Source organism: Coenobita brevimanus, chromosome 113 (assembly GCF_032717465.1).
Source record: "Coenobita brevimanus isolate Jiangsu-jjx chromosome 113, ASM3271746v2, whole genome shotgun sequence".
NCBI lineage: Eukaryota > Metazoa > Arthropoda > Malacostraca > Decapoda > Coenobitidae > Coenobita > Coenobita brevimanus.
In genome coordinates, this window is record NC_137066.1 from 16534038 (window position 1) to 16549515 (window position 15478).

Here is a 15478-nt window from a genome sequence, read left to right on the forward strand (position 1 = left end):
GAATTTGATGGGAGAGTATCATGGGAAGCTTACCGTGCACAGATTGAGTTACTTGCAGATCAGAATGGTTGGGATGATAGGCAGAGGGCAGTGCAGCTTGCTACTAGCGTTAAGAGTGCTGCAATGGAAATTCTCGGCCAGATGTCAGTCATGGAGAGGAACAGTTATCAGTCTCTAGTGGAAGTGCTAGAGCGCAGATATGGAACAGCGCACCAGACAGAGGTTTACAAAGCAAGATTCCGGAGCTGTGTATGGGCTCAAGGAGAATCCCTACAGCAGCTTGCTCATGACTTGGAGAGTATGGCATACAAGGCCTACCCTGGAACAGCAGCTAACCTGTTGGCTATTCTACTGAGAGACCAGTTCAGTGATGCTCTTGACAGTGCAGAGTTGAAAGTGTCAGTGAAGCAGGCACGACCCAGAAACATGCAAGAAGCACTAGCCAGGGCTCTAGAATTTGAGTTCTACGTCAGGTCCAGTACATCAACCTTTCAGGCGGGTCGTAGTGCAGGATTCAAGGCAAGAAAGGTGCAGGTATGTGAAAAGGAAAAATTTGAGGGAAATTGTTGGTACTGTGAAAAGCCAGGACACAGAAAAGAGGACTGCTATAAGTGGAAGAGGGAACAGGAGAAGACTGGAGGAGGCTGCTGGTTCTGCAGGAAGTCAGGGCACAAGAAGGAAGATTGTCACATATGGAAGAAGGAGCAAGAACAGAGCAGTGTAAGGAAATCTTCAGCTGTAACAAAAGCGTGTTGGACATACAGTGAGGTGGGACACTTCAGTTCCGAGTATCCAAAGAAGAAAAAGGATGATAAGAAGAAAGGTGCAGAAGACTAGAAAGAAGCGGGAAACTAGTGGAGGCTGGTATGAAGGGGCAACCACCAGCCAGCTTTTCCCAAGTAGTGTTAGAGCTTCGTAGCCAACATTTATATATATGTAACTCTTTAATCTTGTAATAGGTGAGTCTTGAGTTTTGATTAAAGTTATTTTGGTAATTGAAGAGCAGGAGGAGTTAAAGATGAATACAGGGAATTGATCTTGATTTATTATCTTCAGAGAAAGTCTAAGCTGAGCAGCATATGTATTATACAGGGACTTAATATACTAAGTCTAGTTGGACCCCTCTTCTTATTCGCTCTCTCCACTACCTGCCAGTTCTATGGTCAGTCTCCTTCTGATCTCAGATTCCTATATTCTCGTTTAGCAGGGGCCGCGTCAAGTGTGCTATACTGTTGTTGAAATGTTCTAGAAGCCTGTGTGTGTGTGTGTGTGTGTGTGTGTGTATGGTCACGAAGCGCTGTTCGTGGGCTAGTGTGCTGGCAAGAGGGTATTCTGGAGAGGTGCTAACTTCATTTCCTTTTGGCCCCAAGGTTTGACATTGACCTAACCTCTAGACTATATATGTATGTTGCTAGCTATTATGTATTAAGACATATTAGAGTCCTGACATCGCTCAGTCACGCAGCTGGCGGTCCTCCGACATCAATCATCATTGCTAATCTATTAATACATAATATTCTTCTTCTTCACTCTTAATACATAATATTCATTATAATATTGTACAGATATAATTTTCACGGTAATATTGCAATGATCCAGTAATATTACATTTCAAACAAGTTGTATACATAATTGAATGAATGCAATATGGTTGAATTGGTTATTGTATGACATTTTGTAAGATGTGTATGTATAATAGTAAAATGCATATATACAAAAAAAAATAGTTCAAAGTTATGATCATGGTAAGAGTTATTAATATTTCATATAGAGATAATGATACTGGTATACTTCTATATCATTTGTCATTCTTCTTTCTTTTTTATATATAAAATTAATACTATATACAAAATATGTACACTTCATTCACGAGGGTTAACTTGGATGTTAACTCTACCCCCACTAAATACTGACTCCAAATTTTCAATTCTTGTATGCATTCTGTGCATTGCGAACAGCACTACTGCAAATACAATTTCAGAAGATTATAAAGACAGAAGGTGCTCGGCTATACACATAATATGGGTTGAACATATTCAAACTCAAATCTTCCCAGGGCTTCATTGTTTCATTGACCAGTTGCATAGTTTCAAACTTAGGTGAAGTCAACTTAATACTTGTGCTCATGTTTAAGTCTATATTAGGTAGTGGGTGGAAATGTTTGTGTGTATGATTAAGGATGGCATAGTGATTGATGGTGGATAAAGTGGACATGAATGGTGTAAATACCGCACAGTAGTCTGGTGCTATGTATAATCCTGATGCTGCAGTATGAGATGGTGGTATATCTGGACAGACTATGTAAATTGATGTGTTATGAGCTGAAAAAAAAAAAAAAAAAAAAAAAATGTGAGTGTCCGATGCATTGATGGTGTACAAGCTTATCTGAAGCAAAAGTGAAGTTGCAGTGATAATGAATGTTGTGATTTCTTATGATAACCATTTCACAAGGGACTGTTTCAGTAGGCTGAAACGTGAAAATGTACGCAGGACAAAGGTGAACAGCATGTAAGGATGTGCGGCAGTTGTTGAATCATTGATTCACTTGCAAAAGTGACAGTGTTCCGTCTCTTGGAGACCATGATGAGTTCGGTGTCTGTGTTGATGTTGATGATGACCAAAGTGTTATTATTCTTAGAAGGGAAGGGGTGTATTTGGTATACTGTGAACAGGTCGTCAGTTATGAATGGTACATGAACCACTACTGATGGTGTTAGTGTTGCTTCTAAATATGGATAACATTGCATGAATTCCCTACTTCGCAAATGCTTCAATTTATGTTTATGTATGTCTTGACTAACGTAGAACAATAACTTGATTGTTATTTCATTTTAAATCGATATTTAAACCTCGTAAGTGATGTACTGTAGATTTTATTGGAACAGTTGCACCTATGTTTGATTGTTTGGTATATGACCTTAATTTATTTTTGTAATTATTGTTGTTTTCTTGATTGGTTTCATGAGTTACGTTCGGTTGTTCGGTGGTATCCGAGGCTGAATTATTATTGCATAGTTCTCTTGAAACTCGTTTTAAATGGTCAATATGAACTTGTTTCTCTTCGCCACTTGACAGTGACCTAATTAAAACTTTGTTTGCTTTTATGTTAATTACTTTGAATGGGCCCTCAAATTTGGGGGATAATTTATTGTCTCACGTATGAATGATACCATAAACAATGTCTCCTAAGCTGATAGGCGAGTCTCTTGCCTTTTCATTAAATGCTTCCGTCATTTCTTCCTTGGACATCATTAATTTTCTTTTGACGCTTTTGTGTATGTCCTGGAATTCACGTAAACGGAGTTTAGAGTAATCATCGTAGTTGTATATGGGCAGGCTGTCACCTTCTAGGAGCTCATATGGTAGTTTTTTATCTGTCCCATATATAATGAAATGTGGTGTGTCACCTATGATTTATTTACAGATCCATTAATTGAGGTTTCTACTCTGGGAATCCAATCATCCCAGCTTGCATAATTTTCACTAAGAATCTGTCGTAGCACATCTATCACCTTTTTGTTTTGTCTCTTTACTAACCCATTAGATGCTGGGTGATAGGCTAAAACGTTAACCATTTTGATATTGTGTTGTTTACATATTTCGTGTAAGATACCAGAATTAAATTCCCCTCCATTATCACTTATTAGTACCTTTGGGGTAGTAAAGCTTACATATTACATTATCTGTTATTGCCTTTGCTATTGTCTCTGCTGTTTTATCTTTAATTGGGGCTAAAATTACGTAACAAGAAAAATGATTTGTTGCCACGAATAGGTATTGGTTATTATTGTATGATAATGGCATCTTGAGTAAATCAACCGCGACAACGTCCCATGGTTGATGTGGTACAGGGTAATTACCCATCGGTGCTGGTGAAATTGGGTATCCTTTGTGTTTTGCACATGATTCGCATCTGTCTATATGATTGTTTATATATTTTCGTAATGATGGCCAGTAATATAACAACTGGGCTTGTTTGAATGTCCTATCCTTTCCAGGATGTCCTGCATGTGGGGCTATTGTGTATCGTTCGTAATGCTTGAGGTATCATGTCATTAGGTACTACCAATTGGTTATTATTTCTTTGGCATCTTGGTTGTCCTGGGTTGATCTTGTATAAAGTATTTTTGACTGTTGTGAATTGTTCGAGTGGTACATGTAGATTGGGAAATTGTATGTCATCTCCACTTTCTAACTTGTATATAACTTTAGACCATACTGGATGAAGTCTTTGTGCTTTTGCGATATGATCGTGGTTTGGGATGTCTCCTTTGAGATTTAATGCCGCGACCTGAATTGTGTTCAGGTTCCTAGATAATGCGTTGGCTACTAGATTCATTTTACCTTGTATATAATGAATATGTACATTGTAGTTATCGAATGTACATTTCCATCTTGCTCTCCTCCCAGAGAGGAGTTTTTCTTTAAACATACCCACTAGCGGTTTATGGTCAGTGAATAAGTGTATTTCGTAACCATATACCAAATCTCGAAACTTTTATAATGCAAAAACCACTGCAAGTGCCTCTAAGTCTGTAGTGCAATAATTTTTCTCTGAACCTTTTATTTGTCTGCTGGCAAATGCAGTTGGTTGATTCTGTCCTCTATCTTCTTGCAACAGTACAGCCCCCAATCCTTTAACTGATGCGTCTGTACAAATAATAAATGATTTTGTGAAATCCGGATATGCCAAACAAGGTGCATTTGTTAGTTTAATTTTTAATTTGTTAAATGCTTGTTTTTGTTCTTCTTCCCATTGGAATATAGCATCTTTTTTTGAGTAGTTGGAATAGAGGAAAGGCTATATGAGAGAATTGTTGTACGAATGACCAATAATACCTAGATAGACCTAAAAATTGTCAAACTTCGTCAATCGTAGTGGCTTCAGTAAAGTCTCTCACTGCCTGTATTTTGTCATCAGTGTTGTGAATGCCATTAGCACTTAATTTGTGGCCTAAGAAATTTATTTCCTTAAAGCAAAATTTGCATTTAGAATGCTTAATTTTTAAACCAGCATCACCAAGCTTTTGTAAGAGTAGGTCTAATTTCTGGAGATGTTCTGTGATATCTTTTGTTGCGATTATAATATCGTCAAGATAAACAAATATTCCTTGTCCTAAAATTCCGGACAATACATAATTCATAAGACGCTGGAATGTGCCCGGGGCTGTCTTCAGTCCCATGCGTATCATTTTGTACTGATAGTGTCCTTATTTGTGGAAAAGGCAGTGTATTTACGTGACTCCTGTTCAACAGGAATTTGATAATAATCACTTAGCAGATCGATCGTGGAAAATACATTATTTTCTGGTCCAATATTCCGTAGGATGTCGCTTAGCAATGGCATGGGAAATCGGTCTGGGATTGTGTGGTTGTTTAGTTTACGGTAATCTACTACCGCACGCATTTCTCTATTTCGTTTGGACACGATGAATAATGGGGCATTCCACGGGGAGACTGATGGCTCAATAATTCCAAGTTTTAACATTTCATGGACATACTGGTTTGCGAGTGTACGCTGAGATTATGGGATCTGGTAGGCCGGTAAGAAAATTGGTGGTGCATCTGGGTGCACATTAATCATGTGATTCATCAGGTTAGTACACCCTAATTGTTCTCCGGGTAATGCTACGGTGTCCCTTTGTGTTTCCAACAGGGTTAACAAATAATTTTCTTCATCAAATTTACCTGAGTGAATTAAATTCTCTTTTATGCTTTCTCTGTCCGTAGATTTTATCTCACTTGTCACTCCAGCTATATCTATTTCCTTCACAGGGGCGGGACATTTTTCAATATTAACTATACAAGTCCCCTTTTTCAACTATACTTCCCCATTCATGTGATTACTTATGAATATCTAAGTTTGCCCTTCGTCGTTCATCTGACATAATGCGTTTTCTACTGACAGTCCCTTTACATAATTCTTCTAAGACAAGAACAGTACTATTCTGTAACTTGCTCTCTATGGTAACTTTCATATAGGAGTTAGGTTGTATAACTAAATCTTTGGTGAGATGGGCGGGAAAAACTGATAAATCAGTACCGTTACCTGGGTGTCTGGTCCTGGAGGCTGGGGGGGGGGGGTGAGTGGATCTATACACTCATCTGTTTGTGTAGGTTTGTTTAAGTTTTTAATATTACTAATTCTTTTTCGTTCTCTTTTACTAATCGGTGAGGGCTCTGATGGTATTTCCTCTATGAATTCACTGTCAAAGTCTTCCATTCATTTGTGGGAGTAAAGTTATTTTCTTTGTTCTCATGCATCTAAAGCCCAGTAACATATGAGCTTTAATTTTTAAGTTTTCAGCGATATAGAAAAATGCAGAGATTGGTCTTGTAGTCTCTGTGAATTTGATGTTTAACCATATCATACCTTTTACTGTGATTTGTTTGCCATCTACTGTATATAAGTCTAAATCAGATTCTTCCAGAAAAGTTACTGTCGTCTTATAGCTAAAAATTCTATTTATTTCTTCTTGTGTTATTAAGTTCACTGGAGAGCCTGTGTCTAAAAATAAGGAAACGTTTTGGTCCTCACATACAGCTGGTATCAAGATACATTCATTTCCCAACATGCCTCCTATGTGAATTTTTGACTTGCTTTTCTTTACGTTTGTTCGTTTTTTGTCGTGACTTGGTCTTCCCCCGATTTGAACATAGACACTAATTTTTCTACTGTTTTGCAGTTACTGGTCCAGTGCCCTTGGCATCTATGATGCCTACAGTAGGGACCAAATCCTTGTCTTTTGTCTATCCTCCTTTGTTTTGATAAAGCATTCATTCCTTGTGTGCCCTGGTTTTGCAAAATAATGACATAGAATGGACCTATCTCCTGACTGTGATCTACGAGGTGACTTCCCATATTTAGTGGTGTCTGTGGCGCGAGATCTGCTCAGGCTGCACGGAAACTTATGAAACTGCCTGTAGCCTGGTGTTTGTGATCGTACCCTTGACACGTTTGGTTGTTTACTCTGCCTGCTTTCGGTTCGCGATCGATTTTGTTCTCTGTTTGGGGTAGTTGTAGCTGTTTTCACAGCTGATACTGTCTCAGACACTCTCTACTAGAATGTGATTGTGTTTCGATCATCCCTGCTTTGCTACACTGCATCTCTACCTCGATCATTAAGTCTAGTAAGCACATGCCTGGGGTGTACGCAATCGTCTTGGCGATTTTAAGGGTCCTATCAGGTAATTTACACAAGGCAGCTACATAACCAATGATGTCCAAGACAGGGCCTGGGGACATCTTTCCATCTCCTGTTATCCAGTTTGAGTTTTCTAAGGTAGCTAATAATGTTCTTTTGATCGTGGAGACATCAGCAGTTATTTCACTGAGCACATGATTTGTAGTGTGCTCCATTACAAGATCTAGAATCTTATGTAATTCTGGGATTATACCTGGCAAAAAGTTCATGCCTCCAGAAAATTTCTTCAAAAATTCAGTTTAAAATTCATCATATGTCTTAGCTTTGAGGAGCTTATCTGACCTTAGCGAGTCTCCTGCTGGACATCTTTCCTGACTAATCCAAGAGGAAAAAATAGCAATTTTCTCTTGTTCATCCTTAATGTGCCTCTTAATGAAGACCTATTCGCACTGATTGACCAATGAAATGACGTCAGTGCAATCTTTTTCTGTGCCAGAGAATTTCGGGGCAGTTTTATCCTCATGATAAACGAATATCTGAGCTTGATTTGTGGTATTCATTTTCACTGGTTGCTCTGTTAATTTAACTTCGACTTGTTTGCACCCTGACATTCTCTCTCGTGGCTGGCTGGACAGTGCTGCCCGCGCCATCCATGCACTTGAGCTCACACAACACGTAATGCAAGCCCCTGACTCACCAGCTGACCACTACTGCCCCCCTGCCCCGTGGGACACTCCTCCTTGTAACCTTATCATCCCATACTAACCAGCCAAAGCACACACCCCCACTCAGCAATTGCGCCAAGAGAGTTTACATCGCATGACCTCCATCACCCCCCCCCACCTCCATCACCTACTACACTGACAGCTCTGTTGCGAACACAAAAGCTGGTGCAGCCTTCGTTTGCGGAGAACGCACTAAAAGTCTCCGACTCCCCAATGGAACTTCCACACTCCAAACTGAGCTTGCTGCCATTGCAGCAGCGCTGAAAGATGCCCTCTTCATTGCTCCCTCATCAATCATCGCCATCCACACTGACTCGACAGCTGCAATACACGCCCCAAAACAAAACGCACCCTCTGACAACATCCACCTAATCACAGACATCCTTGCCATAGCCCAAAATATCAGGGAGACAGGGGGATCCACTACCATACACTGGGTCCTCAGTCATGTTGGCATTAAAGGCAATGAACGAGCTGACAACGCCGCCAAACAGGCCACAAAGCACGCCAATTCAGACATTGACATCAAAACAAGTCTCTCCCAAATCAAACGCCTCATTAAAAAGCGCACAGCCGCCCTTAGATGCGAAGATCACAAACTACACGTGCAGCTCGGCTCCCCATCTGCTACCTGGTTCGCACAAGCCACGAACTACAACCAGCTCCCACTACCACTCCCCAGTGACAACCAACTACTCACTCGCCTCCATCGTCTCCAACTTGGGTACCTGTGCTATGCTGAGCTCAATGCAGCTGACAATCCCTCGCTCACCGAATGTGGCCATTGTAAAGCCATCACCCCCTTCCCCCTCCTACACTACATACTCCGCTGCCCTACCACATCCCATCTTCGGGTAGAACCGCCCTACCCCAACCCTGACATCCCAAGATCACAAGCTGCAGCACCATCTCTACAAACACTCCACAGTTCCACTGCAAGACTCATTGCTTCAATGCCTTATAGCAGTCTAGCTGCAATGGTGCACAGCACCGCACCTCCAAGATAAGAAACACAAGAAGAAGACGTTGCATGTGCGTGGGGCGGCCCCACCGGGACGCCCACGCCTCATCTTCCCTCATACTAATGACAAGCTCAATCCCACTGACCGGGCTAATGTATGGCTCGGCCCCCGCTACAGGTGGGGGAAAACTACAAACGAACGAACGAACGTTGTGTGAGGGAATAGTGGAATAGATTTTCCCTGAACAATGAACCATGTTAAGTATATTTTCATAGGGATGCAAGTCAGAAACAAAGTCCTCATTCGCTACATCAGAGGGGGTTTGCCAATCATCATTTAGAACTGACGTATTTGTTTCTCTATCTTTAGTTTGTGGTGAATTTTGTAGGATGGATGTGTTGCCCTGGTGCTATCCTAATTGTGTATCCGCAGTGGGCGCTAATTGTGTATCATCTGGTATTAACACGGGTGGAGGCGAAAATATTCCTGTCATATCACTTAGCTAAAAAGAATTCATGTTGCTAAGGTATGGTGTTATGAAATACGTCTTTTGTTTATGTCCTGACAAAATAGATGAGTAAATGAGTTGTAATAAATGAAGGATAGTGAGTGTATAAGTGTATATATGAAAATAAATAAAGGAATTGATTGTACCTAATTTAAGCACTAAGAAGAAATGAGTAAGTATAATTACACCCACTTGATACAGATCGGAGAGGCGTGTCGAAGCAACTGTCGATTTCAGAAGATAAATGCAGAGTTGAATGAAGATCTTCTCTCGATAATTCTAGGACTGTGTTGATGGACGATATTACTCAGGAAATTCCATGGCCTGATGAATGTAGTTGTTAACAGCTGTAGTCACAGGCGAACCTCACCATAGAACGTCGAATTCCCACTCAATACTGTGGAAATAAATGAGTATGAGTAGGAGCTATGTGAATAAAAAGTAATGAGCAGTGGGTGAGAAGTGCCTGGTGTCAGTCACACGTTGATTGGCGTGGCATTGTCTCAGCAAACACGCATGGTGATGTCATCTCAGCGGATACACATGGTGACGTCAGCTTCCCACACTGGTAGCTGTGGTAACTGAGTAGTGATGAGTAACCTGAGTCAGGAAAGGTGAGTAAGATGCGTTATAAATGTGGCTCTGGTGTTTTGCCGTGTGTCTTGACCTCTGCGTCAGCAATGGAGGTAGGGGGGAGAGAGTGTTGGGGTTTTAGTGCTTGTTGCTCTGGTCTTTCTTTTCCTTTACTTGTGTTTTTTTTTATTCTTCTTGCTGCTGCTTGAAGTTGAGTGAAAAAGATTATAGAGTTGTCTTGTAGACTTGTTATTTGTAGTTAATCATAGGGCTTGTTGATCCTCACTTGTAACTCGTCGATGCTACTATATGCTCGTAGACTCGTAGGCTCATAGACTTGTAGACTCGTAGACTCATAGACTCGTTCCTCTTATTGTATACTCACTTGATCATAGAACTGTAGTAATGTATAATCAGCTGTAGAACTGGAGCTGACAGTTTCGCCTGCTTTTGTAGAAATGATGTTTCGTAGACGTAGAGTCGATCCCACCTCTGCCACCATTTAATGTTAGAGCTTCATAGCCAACATTTATATATATGTAACTCTTTAATCTTGTAATAGGTGAGTCTTGAGTTTTGGTTAAAGTTATTTTGGTAATTGAAGAGCAGGAGGAGTTAAAGATGAATACAGGGAAAGAGTCATGGTGGACATTACTGGACCTTTGCCATTCACTGGAAGAGGAAACCTGTATATATGTGTTGCTATGGACTACTTCACAAAGTAGCGAGAAGCCTATGCTATCCCTGATCAAGAGGCTGCGACTGTTGCTCAGGTGTTGGTTGACCAGTTTTTCTGTCGTTTTGGGATGCCACAAGAGCTACATTCAGACCAGGGTAGAAACTTCGAGTGTGCTGTGTTCCGTGAGTGCTGCAAGTTACTGGGGATCAAGAAGACCAGGACAACCCCACTAAAGCCACAGCCACATGGGATGGTGGAGAAATTCAACTGAACCCTTGGACAAGAACTGGCCAAGTACTGCATTGATGGACAAACAGAATGGGACCAGAAGTTACCTGCGTTGCTGATGGCATATCTGTCTTCATCCCATGAGTCTACTAGCTACACCCTTGCAAAACTGATGTTGGCCCACGAGTTACGCTTACCTGTTGACTTGTTGATGGGACAACCACCTGGTGAAGAGCTGCCTACAGACACCAACGGCTATGCAAAGCACCTTCAGGAAAGGCTGGCTGAGGTACATCATCAAGTGCGAGGAGCCCTCAAGCTTTCAGGAGAAGTGATGAAGTGCAAGTATGATGCCAAGGCAAGTGAAGTGAGCTTCAAGGATGGTGATCAAGTTTGGTTATACAATCCTCAGCAAAAGAAGGGACAGTCACCAAAGCTGCAAAGCTCATGGGATGGGCCTTATACTGTGTTGGACTGCCTATCAGATGTAACGTATCGGATTCGGGGAGGCAGGAAATCTCGCCCAAAGGTGGTACACATGAACCGTCTGTGGCAGTACCATGGGCTAGGACAGTACACCTGGGACATCTCTGAGGAATTGTGCTCACCCGCAGCTGAGGATGCTGAGGAGGACCAAGGAGCTGAAGTGCAAGAGGATGGTGACAGTTCCCCAAGAGAAGAAGTGAACCAAGAAGAGGGCTAAGACCATCCTGGAGGAATGGACTGTGTGGAGGAGCAAAGACATCGTCGGAAGCAGCATATAAGAAGACCTGATAAGTTGAAGGATTATTTTGTGTATAGTTAGATGTTCCATTAAGATTAAGGTTTGTGTTTGTATACAGTATACTACGTAGTTTTGTCGGGACAACAAAGAATTATGGAGGGGGTAGAGTTAAGAAGCGAGATTTGCTAGTTAGGTAGCCGAGATTTTTCTTGACGTTTCCAGTTGTTTACGGTAGCTAGTTTCGGATTTGCCAGTTTGCCTGCTGTTTGTGAGCGTAGTTATTTCGTAAGAATTGCATTAATTTTTATGCTCTTTTTTCTCTATGTTGTTTTATTTATGTGATTGCTTGTTAAATTACGTAATTCAAGTTCGTATGGTAAATGATTTAGAGTGTTATGTAATGTAAGACAGCTGTGGCATGTTTTGGTTGTCTCTGAATTGGCAACTGTTGTTCTCGTAGAATGTGGATGTTTCTCGTAAAATGCAAGATTATACAAGGATGGATAAGAGACTAGAAAGAATTCAGTCTGGTTTCAGGCAGTTTGAGTGAAGTGCAGTCGATTTTGGTTCAGTTTGAGTGCAGTGCTGTTAGTGAAGTTTGTGAAGTGTTGCTGGCAAGCATTGAGTGAAATTACTGTCAGTGAATATTATTTTCGAGACTTGTCTAATAAGTGACGTGTTGGCAAGCATTAAGTGTACTAACAGTAAAGTGTTGTCAAATATTAAGTGTAATACAAGTTAGTAAAGTGTGTATAACTCCAGTGCTTGTGAGAACAGTGATGCTGGAAAGCATTAAGTGGAATTATTTGGAAAATAAAGACAGTGAACATTAAGAAGCCAGTGTTTATTTTCGCCTCAGCTGATCTTGTGTGCTGTACACCATAAGGCTGGCCATAGGAAGAACAACTCTCTGGGCAACGTCCTTCCTGTACTGTACTACTGATGTTGGAGCCTGTGGTGGTGTGGGAGAGAGAACATAACAATATATTAGAACTCCCCCACCGGTCTTGTGCAGTCGCCATTTTTCAGATATTATTGAGACAGACTGACACACAGACAGAGACAAAGACAGAGAGAGAGAACGAATATGTAAAATGTGGAGACTGGCCTGTTAAGAAGGGAAAGTTCCAGAGGAGTCTAAGTCATGTATAAATATACCGCCATTCAAAGGGGAAGGAGGAATCTGTGACAATCACAGAGGAAATGATATTCTTAGAGGAACAACAAAGATGTACCAAAGGATACTTGACGACAGAGTTAACGCGATGAGAAACAAACGAAGAGACACAAGGATGCTTTAGGAAGAAAAGGAGGTGTATATATATATATATATATATATATATATATTTTTTTTTTTTTTTTCAACCCTTTCACTCCCTTTTCCAAGTATGGGCACAACAATAACGTAAAAAATAACTCGAAACTACCATAAATATATTTCATATAAAAAAGGTGAATAAATATTCATTTTTTTTTTTTCCAGCCATTCCTAACAAATTATGTACTGAAATCATTCTATATCATCATATCTCATATATGCGCAACATTTCAGCACCATTCGCTTTTTTTTTTTTTTTTTGCAGGGGGGAAATAATGTCATAAAGACTTTGTAGTTACTTGTAGAGAAGTATATTTTAGACTTGTGGTCGAGCGGCTTTTATATCTTGTAGTAGTTTCCCCACCAGATGTCATGTAGTGACGGGAGAGGTAAAGAATAGTATGGGACTATTTTTATTTGTCTTGGAAATATTAAACAGGTATAAGAGTATAATTCCCGGGTAGCTACCTCCCTGTCTCGCTATCTCTCTCTTTCTGTTCTAAGGCTAATCTCCGTCTCGACCTCTCTCTAGGGTCGCTTGTCTCCTTCTGTCTAGCCTGTTCGGTGGCTAATCTCCGTCTCGACCTCTCTCTAGGGTCGCTTGTCTCCTTCTGTCTAGCCTGTTCGGTGGCTAATCTCCGTCTGAGCTCTCTTTCCTAAATTCTGGTATAGCAGGGGTGGACTAGATCTTTGTTCACGAGAGGACTGCTGACAGCTAACTGCATCATCTCCTTACTGGCCGCTGTCGTCAGCTTCCCTCAGTGTTAAGAGTGTGTAAGCATGCTTAGCACTGCTCGATTCTCGCAGACACAACACCTTCTCATCATTTGACTTCCTGCTTCTATCTGTCTCTCTATCTATCTATTTATCTATCTATCTAGTATGATTTGCAATTATAATATGGAGACCTACCACATTGCTCTGCCGCGCAAAAATGGCGTACCATCGACATTTAATAGTTATAATATATTAATACATACTACATACACATTATAATGAACTTATAAGCTAATTAAGTGAAATACATAATATTGTAAAGTAACATAATTGTATGAATATTGTATACATATAATATAGTAAATAGTGATTCACCTAACTTGTATGATGATACTGGTAATACAGAATTGTGCTATAATTGTATGACTTATAATATTGTACTAACATTGTGGTACTACATAATTGTGTTGGCCTTATAATTGTAGTTACATTTTGTTAATGCAACTATTACATATGTGTCTTGGCCTTATAATTGTAGTTAAAGTTACATAAAAGTTACATCTTGTTAATGCAACTGTTTTGTCGTTACATAATTGTTACATATCGTTTGCAGGTACATAATTGTAGTTAGTGTAACATAATGCAATCGTTTGTCGTTACATAATTGTTACATATTGTTTGTAGGTACATAATTGTAATTAGTGTAACATAATGCAATCGTTTGTCGTTACATAATTGTTACATATTGTTTGTAGTTACATAATTGTAGTTAGTGTAACATAATGCAATCGTTTGTCGTTACATAATTGTTACATATCGTTTGTAGTTACATAATTGTAGTTAGTGTAACATAATGCAATCGTTTGTCGTTACATAATTGTTACATATCGTTTGTAAGTACATAATTATAATATGGAGTAACATAATTGTAATAACTGCAGACCTAACATATGCTGCGGTCGATGATAGTGATGATGTATCGTGCCACTTGTATGTGGAGACAACAATTTGCTTTTTTGTTTGTAGTTTACGTGGTATTTTGACTTATGTAGTAACATTTACACTTATTTTCATTTGTTTGTTATGTGATCTTACTCTATTTCTCTTTTTTTCTTTCTTACTTTTCTTTCTTTCTTTTTTGTATGTATTGATTTTCTATAGTTTGTTTTTCTTTGCTTGTGTACACTTTTTTCCATGTTGTTCATGGTTACCTAATTGCTGGCTAATTTCCTTGAGATACTTTTTTAAAGTTTAGTTTATATTGCACAGATACTATAAAATGATATTATATAGTCCCATATTTTGTTATTTTATATAAAAAATATATACACTATATACAGTATTAACTATACACACTGACTTGTTGTTCACCTGTACCTATCGTGAGTAATATGTGTGTCAGCACTGTGTGGAAATCATTGTCTTCACGATTGTGTTGAAGATGTTCACTCTTGCTAACGGCATTTGTGTTGGCTATTTTTTTTTTTCTTCTCTAGGTTACCTTGTAACTTAATTTGTCTGTTTCCACTAGGTAGCTTTAATTAATAAATGTTTAATACAGTTCTTTTAATTGCTCACTGAGTAACTGTGATTGTATATTTTCTTTATTACTTTGTAGATATAATTAATGTATAGTTGTATGTATGAAACACGTATTTTACGTAGGTATAAATGGTAACACTCGTTGGTAGTAAATAAATGTTATAATAAATGAATGAATATATACAGTGTAGAATATTTATTGTTGGTGATTATTTAGTGATTGAGTTATGCAGATAACTGAAATAAGTATGTGTATTTAAGCTGTAACTATACAGCACGTTTTATATGTTTGTGCAGAAGCTTATTGTCTATCACTGTGTATTGTATAAATGAAGTAACTATGTAACTCACTAATTT